The sequence below is a fragment of the Schistocerca piceifrons genome, chromosome X (genome assembly GCF_021461385.2).
Source record: "Schistocerca piceifrons isolate TAMUIC-IGC-003096 chromosome X, iqSchPice1.1, whole genome shotgun sequence".
Lineage (NCBI taxonomy): Eukaryota > Metazoa > Arthropoda > Insecta > Orthoptera > Acrididae > Schistocerca > Schistocerca piceifrons.
The window spans coordinates 68,820,546-68,843,964 of NC_060149.1; the positions used below are offsets into that span (position 1 = coordinate 68,820,546).

General features: G+C 42.1%; 1 pseudogene; it reads right to left on the reverse strand.

The window, feature by feature from the left end:
- Positions 1–19,625: 19,625 nt before the first annotated feature.
- LOC124723448 lies at positions 19,626–19,743 on the reverse strand (annotated as a pseudogene).
- Between the last annotated feature and the right edge of the window lie 3,676 nt (positions 19,744–23,419).

Genomic DNA, 23,419 nt, shown 5'->3' on the forward strand with positions numbered 1-23,419 from the left:
CTTGAAATAGGATCACGGTCGCCTACCCCTCTCTCACTGGTGACAATGTCGAAAACTTCGGGTCTGTCTTTTGCCTGTGGCTCGTTAGAACATTTGTTCGAAGCAGTTAACAGTAAATGTTTCCAGTATTATTTTGCAAGACTGTCCTTACCACCGATAACGTATGCGTTGTTTTGCCAGACGATATTAGGCAGATTAAAGTCAACTCCTGCTACTACTTTATGCATGACCTATATATGTGCTATCGAGTCGGGTTTAGGACGTCTTTGAATTATTTTGTGACAAATTATTCTCAGTATATTTCTCTTAATGATAAGACATTTGGAAATCCCAAAGATGAATCAAATTAACTTTTTCGACAGTCTTGCTATTTATTATCACTTTTGTCTCAGTGTGCGTTCACCGTAAATTTTTTGACGAAACCGATATTTTTAAATCTGTCTTTTCCGAAATAATTTTTTTTTTTTTTGAAAATGGGTAGGTTTCTGGCTAATCTTCAGATTCTGCGAGGATAGTAAAATAAAACTGCATTTATAAACCGTTTACCCAAAGATGAACTAACTAGTTTCATTCTTCAGGGATAGCTTCGTGAGACATTGTGTTTCATTTGTATAGACGTTGTAACGCTTTTATTTCTTGGAGCGAATATCGTATATATTTGATGATTCCCATTAGTATACTTCCAAGTAGAGTGACTAACACCTGTGCATTTCTTTCTCTAAAATATCGGTTGTGTCAAATCAGGATTTCTCTTCTTCCTGGACTATCCGAAAATAGGGAGTTTCACCTCAATAGTCGGCACATCGCGTCGCAGGTGTGACGACTATAACTAGTTGGAACGAAAAGCTGAGCAGACAGCATCATTAGCAGGATATCGCACTTGAAATGTGGGACTTGGCAGTAAAGCTGCACTCTAACGGTTTCTCCCAGAGAGAGTAACGCTACCTTCGTCAAAGTTTGCCTTCCTGGAGAGAGCAATTTCCTCAAGGCCGTTTCCCCTCTTGCTGTTTCATCGCGAAACCAGTTATTGTTGCTACTGTCATATGGTGTTCAATGCCGTCATCCTGCTCTCAAATATTACTTATTTTGGTTGAAAAAGTCGCTAAGGTTGGAATGTTAGGTGCAGTTTTTCTGTCGGGTTATAGATCTTCCTTCTGTCAAGAGGCTTCGAGAACCGATAGGTTGGAACGCCTATTTCATCTCACATCAAGAAACAGTCACCATTTGCTTACTCAAACGAAGAGCATTTTTATGATATTTACAGAAGTGCGAATAACGCACCTATGGTTCCTTAATCCTGGTCTCATATAGAAAGTGACCATCACTATTAATAGATTACAAAGAACATGAAGTATTTGATAAAGTTAATACACTATAAGAACTGAGGTCACAGCGCAGTTGAAACGGCTTTTATTATTGTGAGTGTTAGGTCCAACAAACATTGAACAAAAGCATGAAGTTCTCGGTATTACTGATTATTTCTCACTCCGATTAGTTATAAATTTTTTGAATAATCAAGCCTGTAAATGTATTTGTAAATTCATTAAAGTTGAAGAACTTAAACGTTGGAATTGAATATTTGCTGCTTACCTACTTTGTTCTGTCATTTGAATATTTTATATTATTAGGTATAAAACATGTTACACAGTACTATAAGTTTTAAGAATGTTCAAGCATTGCGATAGTAGAATACACAATTCAATAGCTTTTATTACCCGTGGGAGGTTTTAAATCAATAATCAGTAATAAATAACTATGCCTGCTGCATACTGTAAAACGCAACTCTAAATATTCCTCAGAGCTTTTCAACACCACCTACACAAAATATCTCTGAATAAATGAATTATCAGCATTTCGTCTTCTAACAAAACCAGGACCAGCATATCGCTTGAAATTTTAAATACCCATTTTTCTGAAGGAATAAAATTTTGCCAAATGCAGTGCATTTGTCGATCAGTTCCTGCAGTGCGCTCTCTAGCAGCAGCTACACCACAAAATAGACACCGAAAGGAAAAAGTAGAGGATGAAATATTTTGGCAAAATGTAAGATTTATTCTCACATGATCTACGTTTTGTGTGATGCACGAGTTTTAGTGCATACCGGTCTCGACAAACTGCAGGACATCGAAATAAAGGCTGTCTTAAAGAAGATAAAGTTTCTGAGAAAATTACTCAAAAAATATGCGAAAGACATGTAGCTTCTCTCAATACATCTAACAAGACAAACAGGGGAATCAAGCAATATTTCTGAACCGTACCTCTAATCCAAACGCCATCACAGAAGTAGAAGTTTATATACTAACTAGTTCCGCAGATGATGATGGTATTGACAGAAAATATGAAGAAATAAAAGAAATTATTGAAATAACTAAAGCAAACGAAAATTTAATTATGATAGGGGAGCAGAATTTGGTAGTAGGAAAAACACAAATAGCAGGAGAATATGGACTGGGAGAAAGGAAGCCACTTAGCATAATTTTGCACAGAGCATAGTTAATCGTTGCTAACACTTCGTTTAAATATCAGGAAAGAAGGTTGTATACGAGCAGGAGACCTGGAGACAATGGTGGGTTTAAGACTGATTAAAAAATGGTAAGACGGAGATTTCAAAACCAGAGTTTAAACTGTAAGACGTTTTCAGGGCACATGTAGTGGTTCTGGCCACAGTTTATTGCTTTGAACTGTAGAGTAAAAGTCATGGAATTTCACAAACATAGTAAATTAAGGAGATGGGGACCGGTTGAACTGAGAGAACCAGAGGTTTTTGGAAGTTTAAAAGGGAGCATTAGGCAACAATTGACTGCAACATGGGAAAGGAATACAGTAGCAGACAGTGAAGGCAGCAGAGGATCAAATAGGTAAACCGACAATACCTCTTAGATAATTTTGGATATCACAAGAGATACTGAATTTAATTGACGAAAGAAGAACACTTAATAATCCCGCAAATGAAGCAAGCGAAGGAAATAAACATGTCTTAAATATGAGATTGACAGAAAGTGCAAAATGGATAAGCAGGAATAACTAGACCACAAGTACAAGGCCTCAGAAGCACGTATACCTACGGGAGATATAATACCGCCAATAGGAAAATATAGAGATCTTGCGAGAGAAGAGAAGCAGCTGTATGAATATCAAGAGCTCAAATGGAAAACCAGTAGTAAGGAAAGAAGGCAAAGCTGAAAGATAGGATGATATATTCTGGATGACCACACTCATTAAAATTCTATACTCTTAAAAACTATGATGGTAGCAGGGGATAAATGTAGGTAGCGAAGGGTTATTTACAATTTGTATTGAAACCAGACGGCAGTTATGAATCGAAGGACGTTAAAGGGTGGCCATGTTGGAGAAGGGAGTGAGACCGGGTTGAGCCTACCCTCGGTATTATTCAGTCTGTACAAAGAGTAAGCCGGAACAGAATCAAATTTCAGAGAGAAGAAAAGAAATTGAGGTTTTTCGATGACATCGCAGTGTTGTCAGAGACGCCAAAGGACCTGGAAGAACAGTAGAAGAATGGATAGCGTCTTGAAAAGATGTTGTGTGATGAATAACAAGGAAAACAAACAAGAGTAAAGGAATGTAGATCGAATTTTTAGGTTAGAAGGTCTCGGAAAACTACAGAAATGGCTTCACTCCAAAAGGGTGCAAGGCAAACAAAGGACGAGTGTATACCTAGCAACAATCGGTATTGTAGTCGTATACTGTAGGAGCTGTGTTGGGAAAGGAACAGAGCTCCAAGGGCTAATACAAAGCACTGAAGTTCAGATCGTTTCAGGTACATAAAACTGACTAAACCCAGGGAAAAGTTCAGTCTACATTTTTACAGAGGACCTAGCCGTGTTCAGAAAGAACAGATTAAACACAGTTGGTGGTGGGGTGATTATTTCTCCTTGTAGTGAAACATAAGTAGGTATCTCTTGTGAGTTAGTATGGGTGCATGCTATACTTGATAATCGGAAAAAAATTAATAACTGGTTCCCTTTGCCGACCCCCGACCCAGATAACACAATTGCTGAAAAGTTCAAAGAAAACTTGAGTCGCATTTCAAATAGGTACCCCACTCATGCTATTGGAGTTTGTGATGACTTCAGTCCACCGTCTCCATCTTAGCGAAAATACATGTTTAAAGTCGGTAAGAGGCGTTAAACCCCATCCAGAATCGTGATGAATGCTTTCTCAGAAAATTATTTTAAACAATTATTTCAGGAGCCCAATCGAATTGCAAATGGTTGCGAAAACATACTTTTCCACTTAGCAAAAAGTTTTCCTGCGCAGAGGAATACCATAAAATCCAAATCCACCAAAATAAACGCAAAATATATCTATTTCAAAAAGCAACAAACATTGTCTCGACGCCTTCCTAAGAGACAGTCTCCACTCCTTACAGTAGGCTTATTTAAGTATATGCCAGATGTGGTTTAAATTCAAAGAAATAGTACCGAAGGCAAGTGAGAGATATATGCCAAATAAATTAATAAGAGACGGTACTGATCCCCGCGCAACACAAAGCAGGACATAACACTGTTGCAGAAGCGACGAAAAAAGCATGCCAAGTTTGAAAGAATGCAATATCCCCACGAAGCTCGAAATCCAGTGCCAGCTTCATTGCGAGATGCTTTTAATAGTTTCCACAATGAAACTCGGAGGAGAAATCTGGCAGAAAACCCAAAGGGAGCCTGGCCGTGTGTTAAATATGCTAGCGGGAACACGCAGTCAATAATTTCACTGCGCGATAGTATTGGTAATCTCACTGATGTCAGTGCTACTAAAGCAGAATTAATAACTGTTTTTCGAAATTCCTTCAGCAAAGAAACCGGGGTGCAAGCAGAGGTCACAGTTTACAGCATTTTTGCCAGAGCTGATCGGGTTCCTCTGGTTTGGAGCCGCGTGGAGAGTCTCAAGCAAGGTGTTCATCGGCTCTGTGACAGTCTTAGCTGCAGAGTTCTGGACCTGCGTTATCAGCCGGCCGTGGTGGCCGAGCGGTTCTAGGCGCTACAGTCTGGAGCCGCGCGACCGCTACGGTCGCAGGTTCGAATCCTGCCTCGGGCATGGATGTGTGTGATGTCCTTAGGTTAGTTAGGTTTAAGTAGTTCTAAGTTCTAGGGGACTGATGACCTCAGAAGTTAAGTCCCATAGTGCTCAGAGCCAATAACCTGCGTTATCGGATGGAGAGCTGTAAGTCTCCCCTTGATAGGTTAGGGGTACACTACACAAAGGAAGCAGCTACTCGGGTAGCGAAACAGTTGTGAAGTACACATGGTGTTTTCATGGGCTACGTGGTAGTTTGAGGTACTCTGATGAACACTCGACGGTCGACACACAGATAGCGAAATCAGACCGCGTTCGGAGTAAACGCACTGCGACTGACAAAATTTTATCAGTAAATTGTCGAAGTATTCGTAACTAAGTTCCCGAATTTACTGCCAGCCAGGAAATTTGTCGCACGCAAGTAATTTGAGAATAATTATTTGTGGATAACGAACTGCACGATATAGTTTGCCATATTTAAGCTTCACAGATCTTTTATATATGCCCACAGGTTCAACTGAACTAACCAAAACACATCTGGTACATGAAAGAAAATTTGTCGTAGGTAAGGACAAGCAAAATACTATAATGGTAATGCCAAAACAGACATCCGCAACGAAATTTCGAGAACATAAATTTCAGAGATCGGATAATAAACAAAAAATTCAATTCAGACGATTTTCTAACATCCCTCATGTTTGCAGATGACATGGTGTGCTAATATAAAACTGTCGCTGATTTTAGTTGGCAACCACAGGACACAGACAATGTAAAATGAAAAGTAAAGTGCACATACAACTAAATGGCAACAAAATCTGATGTGTCATATTCCTTAACGTAAAACTAACCACTATCTATGCATTTCAGGAAACAATAGAAAAAACCACAGAAGATGCACAACTGTGGTGAAACATATTTAGGTGATAACACAAAACAATAATTTGTGTACTTGCGAAACGGCGGACCCACCGTAGTTATTATTTTTCTGCAGGCACGGGAACTGAGCTCGTAACTCCGATATGATGAATTGCAAATCACGCTCTGGAGAAGTATGTGCCAAGTAAGTGGAATAAGGACGGAACAGACACGCCGTCGTTTATAATTCGGAAAATTCTGAGGAAGCAAATACTATTGCACTCTCCGTTCAAAAGGGAACGCCCAAATGACGGCAGGCAGAAGTTAACAGCGTTTCGTTCACCTGTAAAAAGATCGATGCTCGAAGCATGCATCTACCGCCGTCATACTAGCCGAGAACGCGAGAAAATACTGATCGTTTCTAAAATAGTAAATCGCGTCGAAGACTTCTATCCAGTCACTAGTTGACCATTCTGGTGTGGCAACAAATGATAGCAAAAGGTGAGCGCAAGTTTAAATTTCCCCCTTAAGAAATCGATCACGCAGGAGGATCATGCAAACATACCGTCTTTTGAGCACTGCCCGGACTCCTGTACGGAAAACACAGTAATAGGCATTCCTAGCGCAGAAAAGCAACTGAAAGATTTGTAAACAAGTAAGCCGTCAGGTCCGGATGGAATCCCAATTCAGCCAGCCGTTGTGGCCGAGCGGTTCTAGGCGCTTCAGTCTGGAACCGCGGACCGCTACGGTCGCAGGTTCGACTCCTGCCTCGGGCATGGATGTGTGTGATGTCCTTAGGTTAGTTAGGTTTAAGTAGTTCTAAGTTCTAGGGGACTGATGACCTCAGATGTTAAGTCCCATAGTGCTCAGAGCCATTTGAACCATTTGAATCCCAATTCGGTTTCACAACAAGTACTGTACAGCATTGCCCCGTTACTTAGCTTGCATTTATCGCAAATCTTTCGCTCAGAGCAAAGTCTTGAGCGACGGGAAAGCTCGCAGATGACGCCTGTATACCTATTGATACGCACTTTCGGCAACTACCTCTTAAAAATTTAAGTGCAGTGCACACAACGTCAACGAATCTGTGCGGCGCTCTTTAAACGTGAACGTGAACGAGTCCTACCACGCAGCACACATGATGGCGCTGGTCATTGCGTGTTTTGCATTCCAACAGTTAGGGTCGAACTGTACAATTAATGGTGATACCTGTTATTCTACATATTACTAATGACAGTATTTGGACATCTACATCAAAGTCTCGTGGGTTTTTCTCTAAAACTTTATGTATTTCTGTACAAAAAAGCGTTTCGTTCTTGAATATTGTTCGTTTAGAACTGATTTTTATAAGAAATTTGCATTTTTGTAAGATTTGTTAATTTTTTGTCCAGAGCATTTGATAGAGTATGTTCCAAAGGGTTTTTGTGCAAATGGTTGAACCTTGCTGTCAAGAGTTCCTACGTTCTGCTCTTGGCGAGCTGTCTTCAGAATTATACTCCCGTTATCGTAGTGTGTGATGCGATTTCCACCATCAGAGGCGTGCGCGCAGGGGTGGCACACGATCCGTCATCGGCCCTGTGCTGTACTCTGTGTGTACGTCAGACCTGCTGGTAACATCTCGCGTCTCTGCAGTACACGCTGATGCGTCAAAACAGTATGACAGCTGCCCACCGCGAGGTTGTATGCTGCCTGGTGGCACGAGACGTAGTAAGAGAAGTACGAGCGGAGCAGAGACGAATCGGGAACCATTCTAGCGACGATAATTTGCAGATATGCGGAAATCCGCCGACTTAAGCGACTTCGACAGAAGCCCAGATTGTTGTGGCCCAGTGCTTGGGAGCGAGCATCTCGGAAACGGCCAGGCTGGTCGGCTGTTATCGTGCTACTGTCGTGAGCTTCTGTGGGTATCGTCCCAGTTGTGCGACTGGATTCGTGATTTCCTGTCAGGAAGGTCGCAGTTCGTAGTAATAGACGTCAAATCATCGAGTAAAATTGAAGTGATATCAGGTGTTCCCCAGGGAAGCGTCCTGGGACCTCTACTGTTCCTGATCTATATAAATGACCTGGGTGACAATCTGAGCAGTTCTCTTAGGTTGTTCGCAGATGATGCTGTAATTTACCGTCTAGTAAGGTCATCCGAAGACCAGTATCAGTTGCAAAGCGATTTAGAAAAGATTGCTGTATGGTGTGGCAGGTGGCAGTTGACGCTGAATAACGAAACGTGTGAGGTGATCCACATGAGTTCCAAAAGAAATCCGTTGGAATTCGATTACTCGATAAATAGTACAATTCTCAAGGCTGTCAATTCAACTAAGTACCTGGGTATTAAAATTACGAACAACTTCAGTTGGAAAGACCACATAGATAATATTGTGGGGAAGGCGAGCCAAAGGTTGAGTTTCATTGGCAGGATACTTAGAAGATGCAACAAGTCCACTAAAGAGACAGCTTACACTACACTCGTTCGTCCGCTGTTAGAATATTGCTGCGCGGTGTGGGATCATTACCAGGTGGGATTGACGGAGGACATCGAAAGGGTGCAAAAAAGGTCAGCTCGTTTTGTATTATCACGTAATAGGGGAGAGAGTGTGGCAGATATGATACGTGAGTTGGGATGGAAGTCATTAAAGCAAAGACGTTTTTCGTCGCGGCGAGATCTATTTACGAAATTTCAGTCACCAACTTTCTCTTCCGAATGCAAAAATATTTTGTTGAGCCCAACCTACAGAGGTAGGAATGATCATCAAAATAAAATAAGAGAAATCAGAGCTCGAACAGAAAGGTTTAGGTGTTCGTTTTTCCCGCGCGCTGTTCGGGAGTGGAATGGTAGAGAGATAGTATGATTGTGGTTCAATGAACCCTCTGCCAAGCACTTAAATGTGAAGTGCAGAGTAATCATGTAGATGTAGATGTGGAAAGTGGCTGAAGAATGCTGAATGAGTAGGCGACAAGAAGTTGGACGACTATACCTCATAACAGAGCATAAGGATCGAAGGCTTGCCCGCCCTCTGAAATAAGATAGGCGGAGATCTGTAGTTGATCTGAAGACAAAATATCGTTCTGGCGCAAGCGCAATGTTGTGGAGCACACTATTCAGCGTACAGTGTTGAGCATGGTGTTCCGCAACAGACGACGCGTACGTGTTCCGATTTTGACACAACAGTATCGTCAGTTGTGGTTACAGTGGGTACGGGATCTTCGAGATTGGACCACGAATCAATAGAGTCGTGTCGCCTGGTCGGATGAATCCCGGTGTCCAGATACGCCGTCTGCTCAGAACACGCAGCGCAGGTCGGAGGGAGCAGTATTATGCTATAGGGCACATTCACCTGTGATCCCATGGGACCTGCGGTAGTAATCGAAGGCACCGTGACAGCTGTAGACTGAGCGAACTTTATTACGGTCCACCTGTAGCCCCTTGCGCTTGATGTCTTCCTCAACGGCGATGCCATCTTCCACCAGGATAACTGTCCGTCTTACAAGGCCAGAATCGTGCTGCAATGGTTTGAGGAGCATGATGGTGAACTCACGTTGAAGTCATACGACAACAGAGACCGCTACAAGCGGCCAACAGCGTTGTACGACAGATAAGAAATCCTATTCGAAGATGAGCAGCATGTCACACGATTAACGCACCCTCTGTGGAACAGTTTAATCCTAAAGTAACTAGATGGCTACCAAATGAAGTTAGTAGACAGTGACAGTGCACGCAAATCTAAAGAACAAATACGAGAAGACTACGAGGATATCCTGTTACTTCTGTCTATTTATAATAGGTCATCAAATGATAGGTTAAACACGAAACGCAATAAACTAATTCGGTGAAAGCCAGTGACCGTTTTTAGCAACCACGCAGCATTTTTATATTCTTCTCAACAGTTTGTGGCGAAACTGGCAGTCGGACTCTCCCGGGAGCAATTCCCAAATCACCAGTTAATTCGAACTTCCTAATTATGTTCTTCAACCTCGATATTCTTTTAATGTGTTGATAATCGCGAAGACCAGCAACACTGTTTCTGTTCTTTCGATTAGCCGACCGGGGTGGCCGATCGGTTCTAGGCGCTACAGTCTGGAACCGTGCGACCGCTACAGTCGCAGGTTCGAATCCTGCCTTGGGCATGGATATGTGTGATGTCCTCAGGTTAGTTAGGTTTAAGTAGTTCTAATTTCTAGGGGACTGTGACCTCAGAAGTTAAGTCCCATAGTGCTCAGAGCCATTTGAATTTTGTTCTTTCGATTAAACAGCTTTACGAGTAAAGCCCAGCTCACCTTGTCCGGACCCATGTTGACTGCTCACTGACGCTTTGGTTTACCCTACGTCGCCGTACCATTACCGGCGCCTAACGGTAAGTCATGACAATATCACTAGTAACTAGGGTGAAGCCTCGGTCTTAATTTATGATCAAGTTTCATGTGCCATGACCAATCATCACGAGGAGATTGGTGCATCTGAAGAGCAAACTAACGCACGTGCACTTACGTGTGTTGCTGCTTACTCTGTGGCTGCAAATTGGATACAGAGTATTCGAGAGGAATACTGTTGCGATAATGAGACACGATAAACTTGAGTTAAAAAGAAAGGAACTCTTGGATTAAAAAGAATGTAAATTTATATGTGTGTGTGAAATCTTATGGGACTTAACCGCTGAGGTCATCAGTCCCTAAGTTTACACAGTACTTAACCTAAATTATTCTAAGAACAAACACACACACCCATGCCCGAGAGAGGCCTCGAACCTCCGCCGGGACCAGCAGCACAGTCCATGACTGTAAATTTATAGACGTGTATCAAACACAGAGAATGTGTTCTGCTGAAGGAACAGGAAAAAAAGACTGCAATTGTACATCATTCTTGTGGCGAAGATTCGCTTCCAAAGACGACACACTACGCTTAATTTGCCGTAGTACCACGTAACGTTTGGAGTGGCAGAGTTATCATACACGTGACATCTTTACAATGAAACCCATAATGAAACTGACAGCGTTAAATAGAAGTTAAGCACGGTAACAGTGAGCCTGAAACAAAATTGCCCCGTTAGTTTCGCCAAGAACAATGGGTAAACGTCGTTGGCCAGAAATGCAGCTGCGTAATAAAGGCGTAATATAACCACCGTCAGAAGTACTTCATAGCTCCTTTGATGGTTTCTCGGAAATATTTCTTTTCAAGTTGACTACTTCTCTAAGGACACCGAGCAAGGAACATAGAGGTTTAAAAGTGCGGCTGAAATGGCAGGGGGGAGAGCTGTGGGTCGTCTCGCAGAGGTCTGCGAAAGGTGCTGCCATCTGGCGGTAGCAAACTGAAGCGTCGCTCCTCAAGCAGCAGGCAGCAGAGGCAGCTCACTCCGCGCGCTGCGTAGCTGGGGGCTAACTCAACGCGGCGGAGCGAACGGAAACATCACATAGCCTCCACTAATGTCCGAAACCAAGCGTGGAAATCCCAGTCCGACGCCGCAGTACGGGGAGAGTAACCTGCGATCTGACTGTACCTATCTCTATACTCCGTAAACCATTCTGCAAAGTTCATACTGAAAGGAATACTGAAACAAATTAGAATATGCTGAGCTGTGGAAACGCTGGTAAAATTTATTGCGAAACCAATTTTCCGTGCTAGCTGTTTTATTGTAGTCACACGGAGACTGGTATAACTGGTTTCGTACCACGCCGGTATATCCTCGGGTGTATTTCTGCGTAAAAATTTTTTATACGAAACTCTATAAGAATCGTACTACTGACTTACTAAGTTCAGAATTCTTAATACTAAAAATTAAAAGCATGCCACGTGAACCAGCAACAAAAGGCATGAGCAGCTATCATAAAATTACTTACAAGGTCTAATGTCCCATGTTATCGAAATGGTTCAATGTGTGTTCCCAGTTGCTATGAGGGGCAGTATTGACGCAACCACCAACGGAAGTCAAACGTAATAAAGCCAGTTATCACTGAAAATTTACATTTGGAGAATGCCAGACGTCCCTAACGCAAAAGTGTTAAAAAGTAATACTGAGTGAGGTCCAACAGGGGTTATTTTTTAAACAGACCCAAATGAAAAAATAATTAAAACAATACTGTCGGACTTACATGTGGTAAAGTGAAATCGTTGAGACTGTTGAGCTTCTGAGTATTGAGACGACATCGGAGAATAAGACACTGTGTGCCCCTCCCATTTTGATAAATCTGTATATATTTCGTCAGAAATGATAGGTGTCTTCCTAAAATGAAAGGGACATATCTACCATTTCCGATGATGTATAGGTGTTGTCAGAATGGGTGGTTATGGGAGTCTACGTTTCTTTCATTCCATGAAGTACACAGTTTTACATTTCTGAACATTTAAAGCAAATTTAAAAATTTTATTAAGTCTGACTGATGCGTCTGTGCAGTCTTTCTCAGACAGTACTTCATTATAGATAGCTATACCATTTGCAAAATGTTTTAGCGTACTACTAATAACAGTCTACCAGATCATTAATTCACAACATGAACTGCAAGGAGCAAACACACTTCTCCGGGGCACTAGGGACTTTGCCTCCGGTGACGCTGCATACAACATAATACGCTGGGTTCTTCAAACTAAAAAGTCTTCAGTCTCGTCGAAAATTTCGTTTCGTACCCCAAGTGATGGTATTTTCAATTAATTAGCGGTGGTTTGGTACAGAGTTATACGCTTTTCAGAATTCAAGAAAAACTGCATCCACCTGTTTGAATTGATCCGAGTCTTTCAGGATGTCCATATTTACATAATTAATCTATGACCCGCACTTCAGCGTTCGACAGAGGGTTCGTAGAATCACTTTCTGTTTCTCGGCCGTTCCACTCTCGAATAGCACGTGGAAAAATGAACATCCAAATCTTTCCATGCGAGCACTAATTTTTCTTCTTTTATCACGATGATCCGTTCTCCATATTGGTAACCGACTAAATAATTTGCCATCCGGAGGAGAAAGCTGGTGATTGCAGTTTCGTGAATAGATCTCACCGCAACGAGAAATGCCATTGTTTTATTGATTGCCATTCCAACTCACTTATCATGACCTATTTACATATTTCGTGACAGTACAAAATGAGCTACTATGCTTTTTAACTCATTCACTGTCCCCTGTCACTTCTATCTGGTAAATATTTCATACCTCGCAGCATTACTCTAGTTATTTAATTGAATCTACAGGATTTACGTTTTTGTGATTTATACTGTAACCGAAATTTAACGCGATTTTGTTAGTACTTATGTAGAGCACCTCATACGTTTTATTGTTCAAGGTGAGTTGCCACTTCTTGTATCAAATAGGTATCATGTCAAATGAGAAAAGCGTGAGGCGAGTTTCCTAAATTCCGATGTTTGTAGAATCCATGTTGATTGGTATGTAAGAGGTGATTCTGTTTGAGATACTTCAGTATGTTTCATCTCAGCTAAGATTCTACGTCAGATGCGCGACAAATATTTTGGACGGTAGTTATTGGAGACAGTTGTGACCTGTGATCTCTTCCAACAATTGGACAAAGCGTTTTATTCGTTGGCTTTGTGATATATTACGGTTAAAAGGGATATTATGAGCTTAGTGGAAAACTTTTCAGGCTGGCAAAGAAATTATTAAACAATACATCTATACTACGAGGCTGACATCTTGCCGAGAAGCAAAACTTCGGCTTGTTCTACTCCAAATTAGCACTTAGCGCCCTGAGCGGTGTTCAGAAATGGTGTTAAAATGCGTCCAGTCCATATCATTTACGTTGTCCATGCTTTCCCCAGACAGATCTCTACATAGTTCTTTGATAGTTCCTCAACCGATTTGCTTTCCCATCCGTGGCCCAAGGAGTTTGTGCTCTGTCTCGAATTTCGTCGTTGTCGAAGATGTTTTGAACCCGAATCTTCCTTTTCCTTCTGAATCTGAATCTGTACCACTAAAATACATCCAAAGCGAGCGATTCAGTCACATGGTAGCACACAGAATAATGAAACTGATGTCAAAGTGTTCCCCGGCAGATAACAGCTCGCCTATGATGGAGAAAGGTTTAGCACACAATATCAGCAGCAGTGTTAGGGAGCGGTGGAGTGGTGATATTCCTCCAAATCTAAATCCCAGGTTACACGAGAATCAGACTCACTCAAACATCCAATTTTAGCAATGAAGTCTGTTCAATCTCCTTAGAATTCAGAACACTATATGCTATTTCATAGTCTCAATGACAACCACAATAGAAAGAATTTGGCCACACAGTCTTTTTTTTGTATTTGAGCTTTCTTTGGGCACTGTGAATTTCTCATTTAGCTTACTTTCTATTCACTATTCCTTCACTCGATCAAAATGTTATTTCGGATATTCTGACCATAAGGCTTCTGTTTTTTTTTTTTTTTTTTTTCCTCGTGTCTTCTGGAGATGGGAATCTAAAACCTTCTCTCGAAAAGTATCTTCGTTCGTGTTCATCAGTCTTCAACTCTTTAAAATTATTTCTGATATGTTACAACTATTTGAACCAGAGAGATTTTCTTCTAGTTGACGTACTTAAAAATTCTCTTGCACAGGCAACATTCAATCGTCCGAACTAGATGTCTGTTAAATATCTGCATTTTATTGGAATTAAAATAATATGATTAAGACAAAATTTCAACAACTGTGATTCGCAATTGATATTTACATTTAAAATATTTCAACTGTCCTACCGTTATCAGATCCAAATGATTACAGAGTATGAAACCTTTGGTCACCGTTTCCATTGAGGTGACAAGCAACTTTGTTGTTTCAGATGTCGTTCTTTTAGATTTCAAATAGTGGTTGAGACAACGCATTCACCCTAAGCAAGCAATATATTGTCCACCATTTTTTTTTCATTTTTGAAACAGTCGACAAGAAATGAGTTCATATAAGAAAGCAAAGGATGAAAAAGTTTTAATGGTTTTATAACTTAATAAATGTTGCTAACTGCGTGCCAAATACAATAAACTATTAGAGTAAAAAGCACACGTAAGATAGTTTCTTTGCTAGTAGCACTAATCCACATACTACGTTTCAGAGGGAACAGTAAAAACTATCGTATGATGATGTTTGTAGTTAGCAACAAGCACTGTGTTTCAGACATCTCAATGACACGCATTAAAGAATTTTCACAAAAATGACGAAGAGAAGATAAATAGCTAATAGTTGCACTTACTGCTTCAAAAATGTTCAATACTTTTCTGTAATCTAACTAGGGTTTTGCATGTAGTTACAGCTTCGTTCGAGGAGGTACTAATGACATACGAGTAATCAGTTACTTAACAGAGTTCCCTTACGATACAGGCTTCGCTCTTCGTACCCATCAGGCAATTTATAAAAAGGGACGAATGAAGGATGAAGGTTGGGGACACGGAGCTAATTAGAAACGGAAGAGAATCCACAAGGACGGGTAAGGAAACCATTCAGCTGAAATAATTTACAGAATCCTTGCGAAACCTAAATCTCAATGTTTGAACAATGATTTGCAGCCACGTCCTTTAGAACACAAACTCATTATCTTACCCACTGGCGACCCCCTTCGTCTTAATATGGGGACTAACATATCAGAATCAGTCAAGAAACGGGTCTACGCTGTAGTTACGACGTTCTCTTCTATGACTGCACGCGGGAGAATTCATGTGGAGTTTGGAGATGTAGAAGGGATGTTCTACTGGCTGTTCTTTGGTTTGGGAGTTACGACTCGCTCGACTGGATCAGTTGATGGAGCACCTTCTGTAAAGGCAGAGCACTCGGTCCGAGTGAGGAACTGGTATAAAATTATACCTGTCACAGAAGTTGCCAATGAGCAGAGAATACGATGTGCTGGCCTTCGCTGAAACTTTCATCCACGTGGCCTATAGTTAAGCACCTTGGAGAGGGATTAAATTATAATTTAACGGAAGAAATGACTCATGAGGGCTGAAAATAATGAAATGTTCTTCGACGAGAATAGGATTTATCTTGCGTGTATTGCAAGGCATATTTTCCTTTGTCCTTTTGTGATCTGTTATAGATGCAATAAACATATGTTAAAGCAGCGTTCAATAGACAGCCACCATTCAGTGAGAACTCATGTTACATTAGTCATTTTCTTTTCATTGATAATTTGTCTCGAGATCGGAGTTTTACATATATGCCACGGGCAAAACAACACCGCCAATACTGGATAAACTTGGACGTCACCGATAAAATTTCGACGGAATTTATGAACATTCCTTGAGTATTTTTTATAAGGGACCCGTGGTATTCGGTGGTTCGGTGAAGAATATTAATTTAATTATAATTTATTTGGTTTGTTATCCCAATAACCGTCGTTTCCATGAAACTACCGTAATAGCAGTGAAAATGCCAGTAATAATCAACACAAATCACAGAGTAATGCAGTAACCCTCAGGTAGATGTGATGAGGCTGCCTTCGGTGCAGGAGTAGCTCTTCCGTTGCTTTCAGTGAACCCATACACGAGATGCATATGGACCAAGTCTTCATCCGTAAACTGCCCTACACTGCTGTGAATCACTGTTAACGTACAACTAACGCTCCCGGGAAAACAAACTCGGGGTAGAGCCAAACAGTGAATGCAAGCTGGAGTGCGAAGAGTAAGATGGAGCATTACGACCGTCAGCGGCAAGTACTATTAGTGAATGGGACGAATTTGGCTCTAAGCAAGACACACAGCGTATAACCTCGATGCCTGGACTTTTCTGGAGATATTTTTATTGCAATACATACACAAAGAGCAATGTGGGAAGAACACAAACGACATGAAGCGGCTCTACACGAGCCAGCAGGAAGTAAGCGTCCTTAATACCGAAATACACACAAAAATCTCTAAATACTCTCAGAAACTTTTTAGGTGAAGCACGGGTTCGCGCTGTATAGGCAATAAAAATTGTACATTTGCAGTTTTAAAAAAGTGTAAAGTGGTGTAGCCTTTAAGCTGGTGAGCATATTCCTGAGAGTAAGCCGCATGTTCACTAGATGGCAGCATCGTGCAGCTGCACAAACACCAGCACAGGAGCAGTATGATGATGCCCGCTACACAATAAACTTTCCCCAGGGCGAGTAGCGTTCGGTCATTTGATTTCTGCGTTGCGTTCTGCGGTGCGAGACCAATCTAGATACGTCTCAGAATGAAGGTTCAATATGTTGATCTTTATCTGTTACAGCAGATGGTCTCCGGTTGGAGATGATACCTGGCTCCACAATAACTAGCGAGAAACGAAGAAGGAGACTAATGTATGGGATTCTTATTCATCACCCAATCCAAACAAGCTGCAGACAGAGTCATGGGCCGGTAAAGTCCTGCTAGTCCTCTTCTGGGACGAAAATCATGTCATTTTCGGACCCTACATCATGTTGAGAGCTCCTATAGAACCATTTCCGGCCTGCAAAGAAAGCGAAAAGGCGTATGCTGACGGAAAAATATCACCAAGAAGGAGTTGTGCGACATAACCGGAAGTTGGCAGGCGTGTTTCTACATCTGAAAGATGATTTCTGTTCGAATTCCACGCCAATCTCATAAGAAAGGCGCAATGAGAAAGCAAATCAGGTTTGCTCGAAATACACGCTGTAACGGACGTAAGCGTTAGTTGGTATTGAGAATGGACGTCGTGAATTGATGTTAGTCAAGAATGACTTTAAGACGACAAAGATGGCATTATTAACACCTCACTGAGTTTGAACAAGGTCGTGTAATAACGCTACAAGAAGCTGGATGATCTGTGTGCTATATTGCAGAAAGACTTGGCTGGAAGGGAGCCACTGTACATGGCGAGAATGTCTGGTCGCAAGAAGTGGGACCAGGCTCCGGAAGGTTACGTCGAACTACCGAGAGAGAGGACCATCGTGTTCGGCATATAACTGTGGCGCATGGTACTGCATCTGCAACGACAATATGTGGCCGGCCGGAGTGGCAGAGTGGTTCTAGGCGCTACAGTCTGGAACCGAGCGACCGCTACGGTCGCAGGTTCGAATCCTGCCTCGGGCATGGATGTGTGTGATGTCCTTAGGTTAAAAATGGTTCAAATGGCTCTGAGCACTATGGGACTTAACTGCTGAGGTCATCAGTCCCCTAGAACTTAGAACTACTTAAACCTAACTAACCTAAAGACATCACACACTCCATGCCCGAGGTAGGATTCGAACCTGCGACTGTAGCGGTCGCGCGGTTCCAGACTGTAGCGCCTAGAACCGCTCGGCCACTCTGGTCGGCTGTCCTTAGGTTAGTTATGTTTAAGTAGTTCTAAGTTCTAGGGGACTGATGACCTCAGAAGTTAAGTCCCATAGTGCTCAGAGCCATTTGAACCATTTTTAAACAATATGTGAGGCAGTTGACACCACAGTGATACAACGAACTATTACAAAAAGGTTACTTGAAGGACAGCTCCGAGCCAGACGGCCTGTAGCGTGTATTACACTGACCCAAAACGAACACCATTTGAGACTTCACTTCCATCAAGCGAGAGTTCTTTGAAGAGCAGGGTTAGTTTTTCTGATGAAAGTTGGTTCTCCTCTGTGCCAATGATGGCCGAGTGTTGGTTAGAAGGAGACTGTTGTGGATTGGCAAGACAGCCAACCCACTATGAGAGGAAGCCGAAAGGCACGCGTTTTAGCTCACGCAGGCTGGCGTGTGCTCTGGAACAGGTCAAGGAAATGAGACTAACAAAAAACGTACGTAGCTGCTGGAATATTTAACTTTAATCCATAATTGGCGAACATCGCTCTTGACGGTACATGTTTTACAGCATCAATAGTAGCTGGCAATGGCGCCTTGCTAGGTCGTAGCAAATGACGTAGCTGAAGGCTATGCTGACTATCGTCTCGGCAAATGAGAGCGTATTTTGTCAGTGAACCATCGCTAGCAAAGTCGGCTGTACAACTGGGGCGAGTGCTAGGAAGTCTCTATAGACCTGCCGTGTGGCGGCGCTCGGTCTGCAATCACTGATAGTGGCGACACGCGGGTCCGACGTATACTAACGGACCGCGGCCGATTTAAAGGCTACCACCTAGCAAGTGTGGTGTCTGGCGGTGACACCACAGAGACCACTTGAGGGAATGCAGCCAACCTGTCTGCGTGTTAGGTGCACTGGACTTACACCTGGAGTTATGGTCTGGGGTGCGATCTGTCTGGTGATTAGACGTGTTGTGCTGCCGCTCACGAATAGCAGTCCAGGAGGTGTTTTCTAACAGGATAACGCTCGCGCACGTACCGCTGTTGTAACCAACTTGCTGTACTGAGTGTCGACATGTTGACTTGGCGTGTTAGATTACCAGATCTGTCTCTAATCGAGCACATGTGGGACACCATCGGACGAAACTCCAGCATTAACTGTCCTCGTACTGACCGACGGCAACAGGCCTCAACTGACATCCGGCACCTGTGCAACACAGTACATGCAGGTTCGTATCCTTGCATTCAACATTGTGGTGGCTACACCGGTTATTAATGTATCAGCGTTTCACATTTGCAGTGGATTATCTCGCTCTTACATTAACCTGCGATCTTGCAATGTTAACCACTTAAATATGTCACCTAGACAAATGTATTCCAAAAATTTTCTTAGCAGCACTCCGTCTGCAGGCCACAAGTGGCCCATCGGGACCATCCGACCGCCGTGTCATCCTCAGCTGAGGATGGGGATAGGAGGGGCGTGTGGTCAGCACACCACTCACTCGGTCGTTACGATGGTTTTCTTTGACCGGAGCCGCTACTATTCGGTCGAGTAGCTCCTCAATTGGCATCACGAGGCTGAGTGCACCCCGAAAAACGGCAACAGCGCATGGCGGCCCGGATGGTCACCCACCCAAGTGCCGACCACGCCCGACAGCGCTTAACTTCGGTGATCTCACGGGAACCGGTGTATCCACTGCGGCAAGGCCGTTGCCAAAATTTTCTTACTATACATTAATTATTTTCTGATGCTGCAATGTTTTTTCTGTCAATGTATACTGCTGTCTGCTGGATCTTTGTTGAAACATAACACCATGCCCCTGCAACTGCTGCGATAATTACAGACCTGATATCTGAACGTCTTCCACGCTCATAATAATCACCAAACATTCCCCAGTCGCCACCAGTAAGTATGGAGCGCTTAGATATTCGGTAGGCTGGCGATTCCTTCTCGTGAAGACGTACTCCCATACGAATTCTTTTCTATGGAGTTCAAGTGTTTTGTAAGCGCTGGAGAGCTTGCGTTGAGCGTAATGGAGATTATGGTAAATTGACACAATTCGTCCCACTAGGGTACAATAAATAATTTTCAAGTTAAAAAGTATTTAGGCTTTTCATTTGACTCGGCCTCTTAGAAATACAGAAACCTTGTTTACTATTAACTGCTAAAACCGTAAACAGAAGGACGATTACTGAGGAAGAATAGTCTGTGTACTGAGCCAAGTAGTTGCAGAAACTGGAAATAAGATTTTCGCACTGATGGGTGTTAATGCTCTTACTCTTGGTACAGGCAGTCTCTGATACCAACAACACATTTCGCACATTCAGGGCATAGGTTTGAATTTGGTAGGGATGGTGTAAAATTGAGGACGCTGCTTTTCTTAGTATACGTAACTAATCTGGTCTCCATTTATAAAATGTATTAGTGTATTCACCGATCATTTCTGAGTATTTTGGTAAAAGAGATCTGAGGTCCCCGGTGACGTTTTGTTTTATTTCTTATCCCATTTATCTTTATACCCGTATTACACCGAAAATATCAGCACATCGTTGTAAATGACGACGATCTGATACACAGCTATGTGGAAGAAGCGGCCGACGTGCACCTGGTGTAGAGTTTCACCGAATTCAATGTAAGAGCGGCAGAATGGTGCCATGCTCACCTGTTCTCGCAGCGGGGCCAACAACATCACAAACTTGTGCATCTGTCTGGGGGTTGTTGCATTACTCGCTGTTTCGTGTTTTACGTTTTGGCGATTGTATGTTACACGCTTTTCACTCTTGTGGATGTATTTTTACAGAAACAATAGTCACTGGAATAACGAAACGAATAGCTCACAATTATATTGCAACTCCGTACCAAGTCACTGGATACCACGGTTCCCTTACACCAAAATACTAGTTAAACGTGCCTAAACAACTACGCAAATTTTGTCGGCGAAATTCAGATTCATACTGTACCTGTGAGTATGAGGTTCCTTGTTTTAATTTCTGGGTATCAAATGTTACTATAGTATATGAGTGGCAATAAGTCACCTTCACCTTCTTCTAAAGAAAATCTTTGCCTGAAACTTTTCCTTCAGTACGTATTTTAAATTAAATGAGTGTTGACTCAGCCTGTTTTTTATCACTTCTGCTGTGATATGCAGAGGTTTTTTGTCACAATAATCATATAGCTCTTGCTCAAGCAATTTACTCTTCATTCAGTCATTCGCAACTAGCTGATTCCTATTTTCTATATTTGTATTTCTAGCGCTTCAAATTTATTCATTTACTGTAACTCGAGTGCTTAAGACACACCCAAAAATATTTCAAATGATATTTTTTCTGACGGAAGAAGGCAACAAGCCATTTGTTCAACACAAAGGACCGTTAAAACCCATCCCGTGATATAACCATACACGCATATTTATGTATGGTAAATTTGGAAATGAAATCTGCCGTTAGTGATCACAGTTATGAAGTCAGCTAATGGTGTTGCGTTAACGTCAATATTGTGAACAAAGAGTTCGCGACAAAACCTGGCAAGTAGTACACGGTTGTACGATCCTACGCAGCAGATTACATCGAAGTATCTTCACCTCAACAGTAAAGAAAATGTCGATACGCCAAATCTTCTATGTTATTAGGAAATGGACGGTGGGATCTAGCATCCAGGTGGAAGATTACAGAGAACGCGGCGTTACTTTCTACCAGCAATTGAAGTACGCTCTGGTGTGTGATTTAGGATTCCAACAACTGCAAACTGTATGTTATAATATCTCTTCGTGGAGACTTGCAGTGATGTTTACCGCTGCCGGCCGTATGGCCGAGCTTTTCTAGGCGCTACAGTCTGGAACCGCGCGGCCGCTACGGTCGCACGTTCGAATCCTGCTTCGGGCATGGATGTGTGTGATGTTCTTAGGTTAGTTAGGTTTAAGTAGTTCTAAGTTATAGGGGACTGATGACCTCAGAAGTTAAGTCCCATAGTGCTCAGAGCCATGTGAACCATTTTTTTGTTTACCGCTTACAACTTACATGTTTCTCACAGGCCCGTTGCCACACTAACGATATTTGTCTCTGGAAGATGTATCGAATAAACAGTGTACAAGCAACATTAAATCGCAGATCAAAGATTAGAAGAGGAAATAACTGTCGACGACGAACTGTCCAGCATGATTAAGAAACAGTCCTTTGTGGGCAGGTACATGCTTATTAAACGATCGGGGCTACAGATAAAATGTAAGGTCACCAGCTCTTCGTTAAGAAGAATGCATATCCGAGTGCGGGTCGTATAGATCCCTAAGCATTATTTGTTTTTTAGTACGTACGAACCCCTTCTCCCTCCCCCCCCCCCCCCCTCCACACACACACTTATAGCTTTTCTCACCTCTGACACTGACATGTTAATGTGAAAAGTTGCGGAGTCAGGGATTCGTGCGATATTATTCTCAATGTCTTGTCCGAAATTTGCTTCGAGCAGATAATTAGAGAACCAACTCGAGAAGGATACGTCTTACACTACCTAGGTGCAATCAGACCTGAACTTATCGAATCAGTTACCGTAGAGGAAGGTGTCTGTGGTTGTAAGGCTATGGTAGCAACTACGACTACGGGTATGGAAATCAGTGTTAAGAAAGGTATAAATACTTTTGCTTAGCTAGAAAAACCGGATACAAATTGGAGAATATCTGAGCAGTCAACAACAAATATTCAGTGCTGAGGACAAAGATGTGTAGCACAAATGGGAAAAATTGAAAAGAATCGTTCAATATTGCTAAGACATGTATGCTCTAAGACAGGTCTTAAGGGATAGAAAAGACCCACCGTAGCTTAATAGCCGCGTTAGAAATGTGCTACGTAAACAAAAAGAGCTTCATCACAGATTCACGAGAAGTCTAAACTTAGTTGACAAACTAAAGGTTAACGAAGCAGAAATGAGTTTAAGAAGAGCAATGTGAGAAGCGTTCAGTGACTCTGAAAGTAAAATTTTGCTAACGAAACTGGTTAAAAACCCTAAGAGGTATTCGTCTTACGCAAAATCAGTAAGGTGTTCGAAACCATCTATTTAGTCACTAAGTGAGTATACGGTCACCGAAGGTGAAGATAAGGGATAGAAGGCCAAAATAATGAATTTGGTCTTCGAAAATGGTTGCAGTCATCGTACTAACGGCGAAATGGCAGATACTGAGATTTCGGGAGCAACTAAGGTTACCTAGAGATTGGAAACAAGTGCACGTCATTTCCGTTTCCAAGAAAAGTCGTAGAACAGATGCACATAATTATAAGTCTATATCGTTGACGCCAATCTGTTGTAGAATTATGGAATATGTTTTAAGCTCAAGAATTACATTTTTGGATAACGAAAATCTCCTCTATAAAAATAAACGTACATACGTACCTACTCCTTGG